The sequence below is a fragment of the Salmo trutta genome, chromosome 19 (genome assembly GCF_901001165.1).
Source record: "Salmo trutta chromosome 19, fSalTru1.1, whole genome shotgun sequence".
In the NCBI taxonomy this organism is placed as follows: Eukaryota; Metazoa; Chordata; class Actinopteri; order Salmoniformes; family Salmonidae; genus Salmo; species Salmo trutta.
This window is the reverse complement of record NC_042975.1, coordinates 15,522,169-15,535,014: the sequence shown is the minus strand read 5'-3', so window position 1 is coordinate 15,535,014 and position 12,846 is coordinate 15,522,169.

The window sequence follows — 12,846 nt, the reverse complement described above, 5'->3', positions numbered from 1 at the left end:
ATGACCATGACTACAACTACTAGCATCCTACTACTACTACTACTACTAACATACTATTACCATACTACTACCCTACTACCACTTCTACTACCCTACCACTACTACTACTCATACTACTACTATCATACTACTACTACTACTACCACAACTCCTACTACTACTTGCATTCAACTACTACAACTACGACAATGGCAACAACTACCACTACTACTACTACTACTACTACTAGCATACTACAACAACAACTACGACTACAACTACTAGTAATATACTACTACAACTACTGCTATTGTTGCAACTACTACTACAACTAATACGACTACTACTATTAACATACTACTACTACTACTACGACTAGCATACCGCTACTACTACCCTACTACTACAATTACTACACCTACTATTCCTGCTACTTCTAGAATACTACTACTATGACTACTATGAATATGACTACAACTACTACTAACATACTACTACCAAAACTACTGCTTCTGTTACTACTACTACTACTACGACTACTACTACTAACATACTACTACAACTACTGCTAATACTACTACCACAACAACTACTACTATGACTACTACGACTGCTAAATAGATATCATATTAGATACCCCACTGCTAAATAGATATCATATTTTTCATATTCTGCTGTTATTACTACTACGACCACTACTACTACTAATAATAATAATACAGCTACTACTACTCCTACACCTACTCCTACTCCTTCTACTACTACTACTACCCTACTACAACTAGAATACTACCATCCTACTACTACTTCTACTACTACAACTACTACTGCTGCTACAACTAGCATACTACTACTACTATGACTACTATGAATATGACAACTACTACTGCTACTGTTACTACTACTACTACTACTACGACTACTACTTGTACTGTGCCACAATGAAGATGCCACAACACTCTCGACTGGATGTTGCAAAAATATCTCCTCACACTTCAGCAAATATCTCAACCAATCCATGAATTCCCATTTACATTCTAAGCAACAGGTCTCACTCAAACCCTTCTCAGTGTTTGTTTGGGACGTGTGTAACCCATATCCCTACTCCCTAGCCTATGAGCTACCAGAGCAATATTATGACAAGAACCTATTTTCCATTTCAGAAATCTATAAAATACTGTACTTCCATTTTTACTGGGGTGCTCAGTGATAAGCAGGCAAGCGCCCAAAGCCCAGCCGTGGGATGAGGGGAAAGATATGTGTCCCTGGATGGAGACTGTAAATCCACAGCCCCATACCTTCAGAGAGAAGTGCTTGTTGGTGGGGAATGTGGCGACCATCTTGCCTCTTCTTTATGAGTCCATCTTTACACATTGGAGCCTAAATTAATTAAATATTTCACACAGGTGGCAATCGTTATGCCACCGGTGGGAGAATCAAGTATGCCAAACTGATTGAATTGAAGTCATTTCAACCAGTTTTGCCCACTGCGAAGTATTCTCGTGTGACTTGATATCGTTACTGTAGGATTTTTAGTAGGCCTATGTTGCTTTAATTTGATGTAGGTGGCAGTATAATCCATACAGTTGACGGCTTGTCCGACCTATCGTGGTTATTTACTCTGATTTACATTTCCGTATGTAACAAATGGAGACGCAAATCTAGATGGCCACTTTTAAAATGAAGTGAATGATCTTTGGAATGTCTGGTCACATTAACACTGGCACTGCATACCAAGTGGCAAAGTAGTGCACTATCTAGCGAATCACTCATCATGATTGGCTCTCTGAGCAGTGTACACACCAAATGGTAAACAATCATGATTTAATACACTGTGTACTTCAGCCAGACAATGTTTCCCCACGAGCAATCTCTTTAATTGTGTGATCGGTATGCAGAGTGTGCATCCCAAATGGCACCCTTTCCCTATATAGCGCACTACTTTTGACCAGAAAATAGTGCACTATATAAGGAATAGGGTGCCATTTGGGACGTACTTGAGACTGGGTGAAGAATGCATTCCTAGAACATATTTCGACAGTGCAGTGATTAAAACAACTCACATTTGATAAACTACATTTCTCTAAAACCTTTTTTGGAAATAATTTCAACTTTAATTAAACTCTACTAGCCAGTGATTGACACAGTAACAGTGAAGAGAAGGCACTATAGAGTCATACACTTACAACAGTATGGAATTTAGAAAACCCAGCGTGATAGGGGGAGGTGTGTGCGTGTTCTAGGTGTGTGGGTGCGTATACATGTGCATGCAATTTGGCAATATCAGGAGGTGTGTGTGTGTGTGTGTGTGTGTGTGTGTGTGTGTGTGTGTGTGTGTGTGTGTGTGTGTGTGTGTGTGTGTGTGTGTGTGTGTGTGTGTGTGTGTGTGTGTGTGTGTGTGTGTGTGTGTGTGTGTGTGTGTGTGTGTGCAACTTGGCAACATGTGCTGCGTGCGTGAGCCTGCATGTGGCCATCATCAGTCATCTTAGCCCAGGTCGTTACACATCATCATTCTTATGGAGTACTTGTCAAACTAAAGATCTGGCATGGTCATTCAATGCACAGATGAAGAAAAAAAAAACATTTTTACACAGTTTTTCTGCTAAAGAACTGCTAAAGTTATTGGGATTCAGTAGTAGCCACTTTCAAAAGCTTTAATCTTACATTCAGATTTTCTACATATGTATTTTTTCCATATTTCATCTTAAACTAGCTACATATATCCACAAAAGTAACATAATTTCTTGGTATGAAATATTTGTGGATTTACCTAAATCTAGAATAGAATAATATATTATCACTTGTGAATGACACCCAGCTGTTGCGCATGCTTTTTTTTGCAACTTTTTCCAAATCATGGTCGCACACCTGATGTAGGCCTATATGTTTTGATAAGGTTTGTATCACAACTAAAGTGGCCAAATAAGTTCTTAAAATTAAGCATATTAATCAGATGTAGAGCCTAACTGGCATACGTATTTTTATTTCTAGGACACAATACAATAGGTCAACTTTTGTACTATGGGGGAAATTAGATTGACATAGGCTAGTGCTTTTGCTGTTCATTAGGCCTACTCATCTAGTTGGCTGAAGAAAAGTAAATGTGGACAGTTCTTCCAATATCTTCAACATGCGCCTCGGAGCCGTGCAGTTGAGTCCCCGATGTGTCTGTCTTCACTTGTAGCCTGTGCCTCGGAGTGGGATTGGATGGTGCGGGTGATACCTGGGTGTCCAGCAACGAGGAATGTATGTGCCCACGTCCACAGCTGATCTCTTACCCCCGTGGGGACGTAGATGCATTCTGGAGGGCAGGTAGCAGGAGTGGGTTCCCTCTCTAGAGCCTGGCCAATGTCCACATCTACGTCCCAAAACACAGGGCCAATGATACAGGAGGACCGATTGATGGGCTGGAGGACAATTACAGGACTCTCAACCGGCGTGGAACCACAGGGTACGGCAAAGCATGTCCTCCGGCATCCTGGTCACCAGGTGGTGATATTTATTCTCGAACAGGAGATGGTGGGGTTGTGACATTTGAGCCACGAGAGGCAGAGGATTACTTTGTGTACGGGTACAGTGGTGATGAGGAAGGGAATGCTTTCCTGGTCCATGGGTCCCACGGTGAGGGCGAGTGGAGCTGTGATGTGCGTATTTATGCCGGATCCCTATGGTCATGTATCCAGGGCTTAGACAGGAAAAGGAGAGGGGGTATGAAGTTAAGTTCAGGGAAGAGGTGAGGGCCTGGTTGATGAAGTTCCCAGCGGCACCAGGTCCACTAGAGCTGTAGAGACAACACTTGAGGGACAGCCAATCAGTGAAATGGGAACCAGAAAGGGTTTGGTGGAAAACAATGATAATGCAATACTCACGCCTACCCTGAGAGACGGAAGATCACGCCCCTCTGCTCTAGTAGACCCCGGATTAGGATGCACTGGACACCGCTGAAGCTGGTGCCTCTCCTGGCCGCAGGAGGGACAGAGGCCCAGCTTTTTCCGGCGACGCCACTCTACCTTGGAGAGGTGTGTGGTCCCTACCTCCATGGGTTCAGGCTCTGCCTCAGGACAGCTAAAGGAGGGAAGCGAGTGGCGAGGTGGACACCGGCGCTCCCGAAGAAGGTTATCCAGACGGATGGCTATCAAGATGAGAGCGTCCAAGGATATGTTGTCATCCCAGCATGCTCCATCTGGACCTCCTTGAGCAGTCCACTGCGGAATAAAGTGTGGAGTGCCGGCTTATTCCATCCGCTGGAGGCTGCCACAGTCCGAAAGTTTAGAGTGTACTTCGCAGCGGTCTGGGCACCCTGCTGGAGTTGTAAAAGTTGTTCACCTCCGTCTCTGCCCTCTGGAGGATGTCTGAAGACCACCCTGAACAGAGCCATGAACCTCTCATAGGAACCCAGCTCCTTCTTTCTCCCAGACGGCTGTAGCCCACTCCAACAACTGTCCGGTCAGCAGAGAAATGACCGTGGCAACCTTGGACCTCTTGGTGGTGGGGGCTCTCGTCTGATAGGCAAAATAGATGGAGCACTGGAGTCGGAAGCCACGGTATTTCGATGGGGTACCGTCATACTTCTCCAGAAGGGATAGTTGGGCATCGCTGACCTGGGCAGACGGCTGAGCAGACTGAGGGACTGGCTTACTGTGACGATCCGTGGTATGAGGCCCTCTGATAGATGAATGGAGAGCCTCACTGGTGGTGTCGAGGCGGTGGAGAACGAGGTAGACCTCCTCCATGGCCATACCTAGTTGCGCCAGCTGGTCGTGGTGTTGGTGGAGTAGATGAGGTAGTATTTTGAGGTAGTATTCTGTAACATATACGCCGGGAGTCAGGAAGCAGATGCAGAAGGTGAGTTTAATAACGGAATGATACAAATGAAAAAACATGAGAAGCGTACTGAACGTGAGAGAAAACAATAATACCTAATGACTGATGACAAGTGAGGGCGAAATAAAGGGGGAGGGATCAAGGAGAAACTAATGACCAGGTGTGCGTAATGATGGGGAACCGGTGTGCGTAATATAGTTGCCAGGACTGGTGGTTAGTAGACCAGCGACGTTGAGCGCAGGAGGGAGGGAGCAGGAGTAGGTGTGACATTAACATAAGGACAACTCAGAGTATGCTATTCTGTTCATCTGAAATAGACTACATTTTCTTCATATCGTGTTTCTTTAGACCTGTCTAAAATAAATGATGGATTTGTTGTGACAATGTAGGCTATTTTACATGGATTTATTAGACATTTTAAAATGTTGATGTTCCAAAGGTCTGCATCAGTGTCGAAGCCAGGACATACTAAATGTGTTTATGTTAATTAAAGGTAAATTACTGTGAGACTGTCAGTTATTGTCTTGACAATCACCAATCACTGGCTGACAAAATGTCAAGACCACCATAGCCCTATCGAAGACAACCATCAAGTTTGACTAAATACAGAAAATAACCCCATAGAAGCCTACAGTATGAAGGATTTGTTGGTGTAAAATAACGGGTGAAAAAAGAATGTTAGGAATCTTAGCAATGTTATCTGGGAGGGTGCTTACTTTAGCTGCTTGATTAATGAACACTTTTGGGAGTGTTATGGGTACTCCTCCACAGCTTAATCTAGAGTAGAGCGCCTGTTGATTTACTGTAGCAGTCCTGCAGTCAACACACACACACCATCATCCCGCAGACAGTAAAGAAGAGGAGGTGTTAGGTAGTGCCTGCAGTGTGTCTGTCACACACACACACACCCCTCACACACACCCCTCACACACACACCCCTACTGTAGGCTCAAGGCTTCGAAATCCATTTCATCGGAATCCCTCAATGTATATTGAAATCCCCACCTTAAATCCTAATTCATTTTAATCCATAGCAGACAGTAAACTGCAATACCATCACTAGATATTCCAGTTAGTTGATTTCTGGTTCATTTGGTCTACCACTATGGGACCAACCACACACGTACCATTTCAAGTAAAAAATCAAATACCCCAAAAAGGATAGAACCGTGCAGCCGTTCCCGAATAATCACTTACATCACCCTAAAAGGAAAAACAAGTGATTTTCCTTTTCAGTCAAACCATAATTTTGCGATGTAGGCCTCAACGAAATGACTGCAACTAAAGCTCTAATGAAATATGAATAAAAAGGCACGTGGATTCATAAATAGGTCTTTAAGGTCCATATGTTGGTGCTGCTGTCCTTTTCCCTCTTCCCTGGAAGGCTCAGCAACCTCCCAGTGGGCAAAACCTGGTTAAAAAGACGTCTTTATCATGTCTTATGCCCATAAGTAAGTTGGGTTGCTTGATCAAGAGCTCTATTTGAGCATATGAGCTAAGCAGTTCTACCTGACCCGACACAGTAGTTTTAACTTCCTCTTGCCAGGGGACACGCTATTTAAATGCCTTGTTTACAAGTAAGGCTCTCTGAATGACCTAAATAAGGATGCTACACTTAAATGCCTTGTAACTGAGGACACGTTCAATTAATCATTGCCAAAACCCACTTTCATCCGTGTCTTCGCTGCCCTAAATAGTCTGCTAATTTGCCTGAAGAGTTTGCAAAATAGTTTGCAAAATGACACCGACAGTAAATAGCATACTGTACTGTTCTACCCCACGTTGTCATCGACCGTGCAGATGAGACGAGTAGAAAGAATCAGCATTGCATCATGTCGCACGAATAGCAGCAGAGGCTTTTAAATAGGGTTTATGACGTCATCCATGACTAAACAATCAAGAGCCTGTTCAGATCTTCTTCGTTCCATGTAAAGCATGAATAAAGAACTGCCATGTGCATGAAACAGCATTGCACTTGAAAATTGTCCTCTGCGTTGTCACATTTGACAGGTCCGCTTTATTGTTTTGCTGCCAGTCAAGGTTTCTCCCTCTTCTCCTTAATCAGGTCATGATAATAAGTTCCAACCACCCTCTGTGCTCTTTTTTCATAAGAAGAGCTTGATAAATAATTGAGAAGAGAAAAAAAACAGGCCAATGTTGCAAAAGGCTTTTGAAGCTGACCATTCCATAATTTCAGGAAAAATCTATGCTGAGAAGAAAGCAAATCCCTGGGCAATGTGCATGAATGTTGCCACCCTCTCTAAACAACAGATGTTCAGAAAAGAGCCCCTTTAAAGACTAACTCGCTGACTGTCATGAACGTGTAAGTTTCTGCCATGCGATGTCACGTTAAAAAATAAATGTCAAGAAAAGATCAAATGGCCCAGTTGTGGTCTTTCTTCTTGAATAACAAACATTGTTGGGTGACTCCTTGTGGTCTTCAAGCACACATGTATGAATACACCAACAGGTCCTATGCTAGACTGTTATTTATTGATTTCAGTTCAGTGTTAAGCATAATACAGCCACATGTCATACTCAACCTGTTAAAAGACATGCGTGTTAACCCCTATACTGTAAGGTGGTAACACTCATTCCTGACTAGCCGTACTCAGCAGGTTACAGGTTACAGTACCCTCTCTGAGGCTAGAGACATTAGCACAGGGTTGTGTGAGTTAACCCATCTTATTCACACTGTACACAAATTAATGCACAAGCAGTAATCCTGATAACTATATTGTCAAGTTTTCTGATGACACCTCCATTCTTGGTCTGATGTATAAAGATGCTGATACTACTGTGTACAGGTCAGAGATTCAAAGGTTTGTCAAATGGTGTGATGAGCACCATCTCATTCTTAATGTAAAGAAAAGAGAGGAGATGGTGTTTCATCACAAATCTGTCAGTGAACACATGCCTGTGGTTGTCCACAATGCCAACATAGCACAGGTTAGTTGGTATAAGTCCCTGGACGTACACATGGACAATGTGTTGAGCTGGAAGGTCCAAGTAGAGAGTGCCTGCTGCAGAGTCCAACATTTGACATGACATTTTAGTAATTTAGCAGACACTCTTATCCAGAGCGACTTACAGTAGTGAATGCATACATTTCATTTCACACATTTTTTTTGTTGTTGTACTGGCCCCCCGTGGGAATCGAACCCACAACCCTGGCGTTGCACACACCATGCTGGCATTGCAAACACCACTCAGGGTTTTTGGAGTTAACTAGAAAATAATTATCCTGTTCTATCATGTGGTCATAGAGAGTATCCTGAGATACTGCATCACAGTCTGGTTTGGCAATTTAGCAGTCCAACTGAAATTCCAAATTGCCCGCCTGATACAAATTGCCATGAAGGCCATGGGTGTGAGGCAACATCCCTCCCTGCAGACTATTTTTGAACAGACCGTTATCGGACAAGACCACAAAATTATTTTAGATGACATCAGATCAGATCACTCCCATGTACTTTACTTCGAGTATTAGCTCCTCCCCTCAGGCAGACACTATAGGGTCCCTCCTCTCCTCAGACAGACACTATAGGGTCCCTTCTCCCCTCAGACAGACACTATAGGGTCCCTCCTCTCCTCAGGCAGATGCTATAGGGTCCCTCCTCTCCTCAGGCAGACACTATAGGGTCCCTCCTCCCCTCAGACAGACACTATAGGGTCCCTCCTCTCCTCAGACAGACACTATAGGGTCCCTTCTCCCCTCAGAAAGACACTATAGGGTCCCTCCTTTCCTCAGGCAGACACTATAGGGTCCCTCCTCTCCTCAGACAGACACTATAGGGTCCCTTCTCTCCTCAGACAGACACTATAGGGTTCCTCCTACCGTCAGGCAGACACTATAGGGTCCCTCCTCTCCTCAGACAGACACTATAGGGTCCCTCCTCTCCTCAGGCAAACGCTATAGGGTCCCTCCTCTCCTCAGCAGACGCTATATGGTCCCTCCTCTCCTCAGACAGACACTATAGGGTCCCTCCTCTCCTCAGGCAAACGCTATAGGGTCCCTCCTCTCCTCAGCAGACGCTATATGGTCCCTCCTCTCCTCAGACAGACACTATAGGGTCCCTCCTCTCCTCAGGCAGATGCTATAGGGTCCCTCCTCCCCTCAGCAGACGCTATAGGGTCCCTCCTCTCCTCAGACAGACACTATAGGGTCCCTCCTCCCCTCAGCAGATGCTATAGGGTCCCTCCTCCCCTCAGCAGATGCTATAGGGTCCCTCCTCTCCTCAGACAGACACTATAGGGTCCCTCCTCTCCTCAGGCAGATGCTATAGGGTCCCTCCTCCCCTCAGCAGACGCTATAGGGTCCCTCCTCTCCTCAGACAGACACTATAGGGTCCCTCCTCTCCTCAGGCAGATGCTATAGGGTCCCTCCTCCCCTCAGCAGACACTATAGGGTCCCTCCTCTCCTCAGGCAGACACTATAGGGTCCCTCCTCTCCTCAGGTAGACACTGTAGGATCCCCACATGCAGCAGAACTGTTTGTCTAAGACCATTTTCCCCTTGGAACATTAAAGTTAATCCTATCCTAAAACGTGCTCTAATGATTTAGTACGTCAGGAGTGTACTCATTATTTTCATGATGTTCCAGAGACAATAACCCACAACAGAGTCCAACCCCCCGGAGGGAGGGAGGGAGGGAGGGACGGACAGACAGACATCATATGGAGGAGACCAAGACGCAGCGTGTAGAGTGCTCATCGTTGTATTTATTTTAAATCTGAACACTACAAACAATGAAAACAACAGTCACGTCTTGCAGGCTTAACAAGCATTACAAAAATAATATCCCACAACTACAGGTGGGGAAAGGCTGCCTAAGTATGATTCCTAATCAGAGACAACGATAGACAGCTGCCTCTGATTAGGAACCATACCCGGCTCAAAACAAAGAAATAGACATCATAGAATGCCCACCCCACACCCTGACCTAACCACATAGAGAAACAAACCCTCTCTCTCAGGTCAGGGCGTGACAGACAGACAGACAGACGACAGACAGACGACAGACAGACAGACAGACAGACAGACAGACAGACAGACAGACAGACAGACAGACAGACAGACAGACAGACAGACAGACAGACAGACAGACAGACAGACAGACAGACAGACAGACAGACAGACAGACAGACAGACAGACAGACAGGGATATATCCAAACCGAGAGCAAACCTCAGCAGTTTATAGGAAGATGATGATCTTTACTCTTGCCCCAACTAATCTCAGCCATACCATAAAGACTTGTCTACATACTGGACATGATCTCTCACCAATCATTTCAAAGGATTCAGGAATGGACAGGATGTCACTGGTAGACCCCCATTGGTCAAAACGGTTATACATTCAGTTCTAATTGCCTCAGACAACTCAGCCCCCACTGGTATTCATCAATCAGTTATTCAGGTGAGAATACTTGTCAACCTTAGCAGCCATTAGAATGAGTACTCTAAGGCAACGACAGTAATCACTAAAGGACATAAGACTAATCTTACATAAGACTAAAACTGTGTCCTAATTGGAACCACATTCCCTACAAAGTGCACTACTTTTGACCATGGCCCATAGGGCTCTGGCCAAAAGTAGTGCAGTATTTAGGGAATGGGGTGACATTTGGGATGCAGATAATAAAAGCAACGCTAGCGTAAATTAGCCAATCAATAGTATGTAGAGTGTTTACAGTCCACTGTCCTTGTGCAGGATGTTCAGAGGAGCTAATGCAGATCCTTTTACAGGAGATACATATTTAAACCACACACACACACACACACATGCATGCAAGGGCGCACACCCACACACCCACAAACACACAAACACACAAAAACACACACACACACATACCACCCCCACCCCACCACCCAAAGACAGCCTTGTACTCTATGTTTTCCAGTGAGTGATTCTCAGCTTACAGTTTCTTTCAATCACTTTGGCAAATTTTTCAGATGTAGGTGGAATATATTAAGTTCAAAACTTTAAACTGATAACACTCGTAATGCCCCAATCTAACATTCAGAACCTTTGATTGTGCGTGCATTCATTGGGGGTTCACACATCTTTCACCCCTGAGTTTTTCAGGAAAAATACACATTTTCTGTGAAATACCATGAGCACATTTTGTTTAGTCACCAATACATACTGCACTACTTTTGGCCAGAGCCCTATGGGCCATGGTCAAAAGTAGTGCACTTTGTAGGGAATGTGGTTTCAATTAGGACACAGATTTAGTCTTATGTAAGAGTAGTCTTATAGTTGAAGTAGGAAGTTTACATACACTTAGGTTGGAGTCATTAAAACTCGTTTTTCAACCAAATGTCTTGTTAACAAACTATAGTTTTGGCAAGTCGGTTAGGACATCTACTTTGTGCATGACACAAGTAATTTTTCCAACAATTGTTTACAGACAGATTATTTCACTTATAATTCACTGTATCTCAATTCCAGTGGGTCAGAAGTTTACATACACTAAGTTGACTGTGCCTTTAAACAGCTTGGGAAATTCCAGAAAATGTTGTCATGGCTTTAGAAGCTTCTGATAGGCTAATTGACATCATTTGAGTCAATTGGAGGTGTACCTGCAGATGTTTTTCAAGGCCTACCTTCAAACTCAGTGCCTCTTTGCTTGACATCATGGGAAAATCAAAATAAATCAGCCAAGACCTCAGAAAAAAAATTGTAGACCTCCACAAGTCTGGTTCATCCTTGGGAGCAATTTTCAAACGCCTGAAGGTTCATCTGTACCAACAGACCACGTTCATCTGTACAAACAATAGATCGCAAGTATAAATACTATGGGACCACGCAGCCGTCATATCGCTCAGGAAGGTGACCCGTTCTGTCTCCTAGAGATTAATGTACTTTGGTGCGAAAAGTGCAAATCAGTCCGAGAACAACAGCAAAGGACCTTGTGAAGATGCTGGAGGAAACAGGTACAAAAGTATCTATATCCACAGTAAAACCGAGTCCTATATCGACATAACCTGAAAGGTCGCTTAGCAAGGAAGAATCCACTGCTCCAAAACCGCCATAAAAAAGACAGACTACGGTTTGCAACTGCACATGGGTGCAAAGATTGTACTTTTTGGAGAAATGTCCTCTGGTCTGATGAAACAAAAATAGAACTGTTTTGCCATAATGACCATCATTATGTTTGGAGGGTGGGGAGGCTTGCAAGCTGAAGAACACCATCCCAACTGTGAATCATGGGGGTGGCAGCATCATGTTGTGGGTGTGCTTTGCTGCAGGAGGGGCTGGTGCACTTCACAAAAAAGGTGGCGAAGGAAAATTATGTGCATATATTGAAGCAACATCTCAAGACATCAGTCAGGAAGTTAAAGCTTGGTCACAAATGGGTCTTCCAAATGGACAATGACCCCAAGCATACTTCCAAAGTTGTGGCAAAATGGCTTAAGGGCAATAAAGTCATGGTATTGGAGTGGCCATCATAAAGCCCTGACCTCAATCCTATAGAAATATTGTGGGCAGAACTGAAAAAGCGTGTGCGAGCAAGGAGATCTACAAACCTGAGTCAGTTACACCAGCTCTGTCAGGTGGAATGGGACACAATTCACCCAACTTATTGTGGGAACCTTGTGGAAGGATACTCAAAACATTTGACCCAAGTTAAACAATTTAAAGGCAATGCTACCAAATACTAATTGAGTGTATGTAAACTTCTTACCAACTGGGAATGTGATGAAAGAAATATAAGCTGAAATAAATCATTCTCTCTACTATTATTCTGACATTTTATATTCTTAAAATATAGTGGTGATCCTAACTGACTTAAGATAGGGAATTTTTACTCGGATTAAAAGTCAGCAATTCTGAAAAACTGAGTTTAAATGTATTTGGCTAAGGTGCATGTAAACTTCCGACTTCAACTGCATGTCCATTAGTGATTACTGCCGTGGCCTTAGAGTACTCATTCTAATGGCTGCTGAGGTTGACAAGTCTTCTCAGAACTGAATGTACAACCGTTTTGACCAATGGGGGTCTACCAGTGACATCCTGTCCATTCCTGAATCCTTTGAAA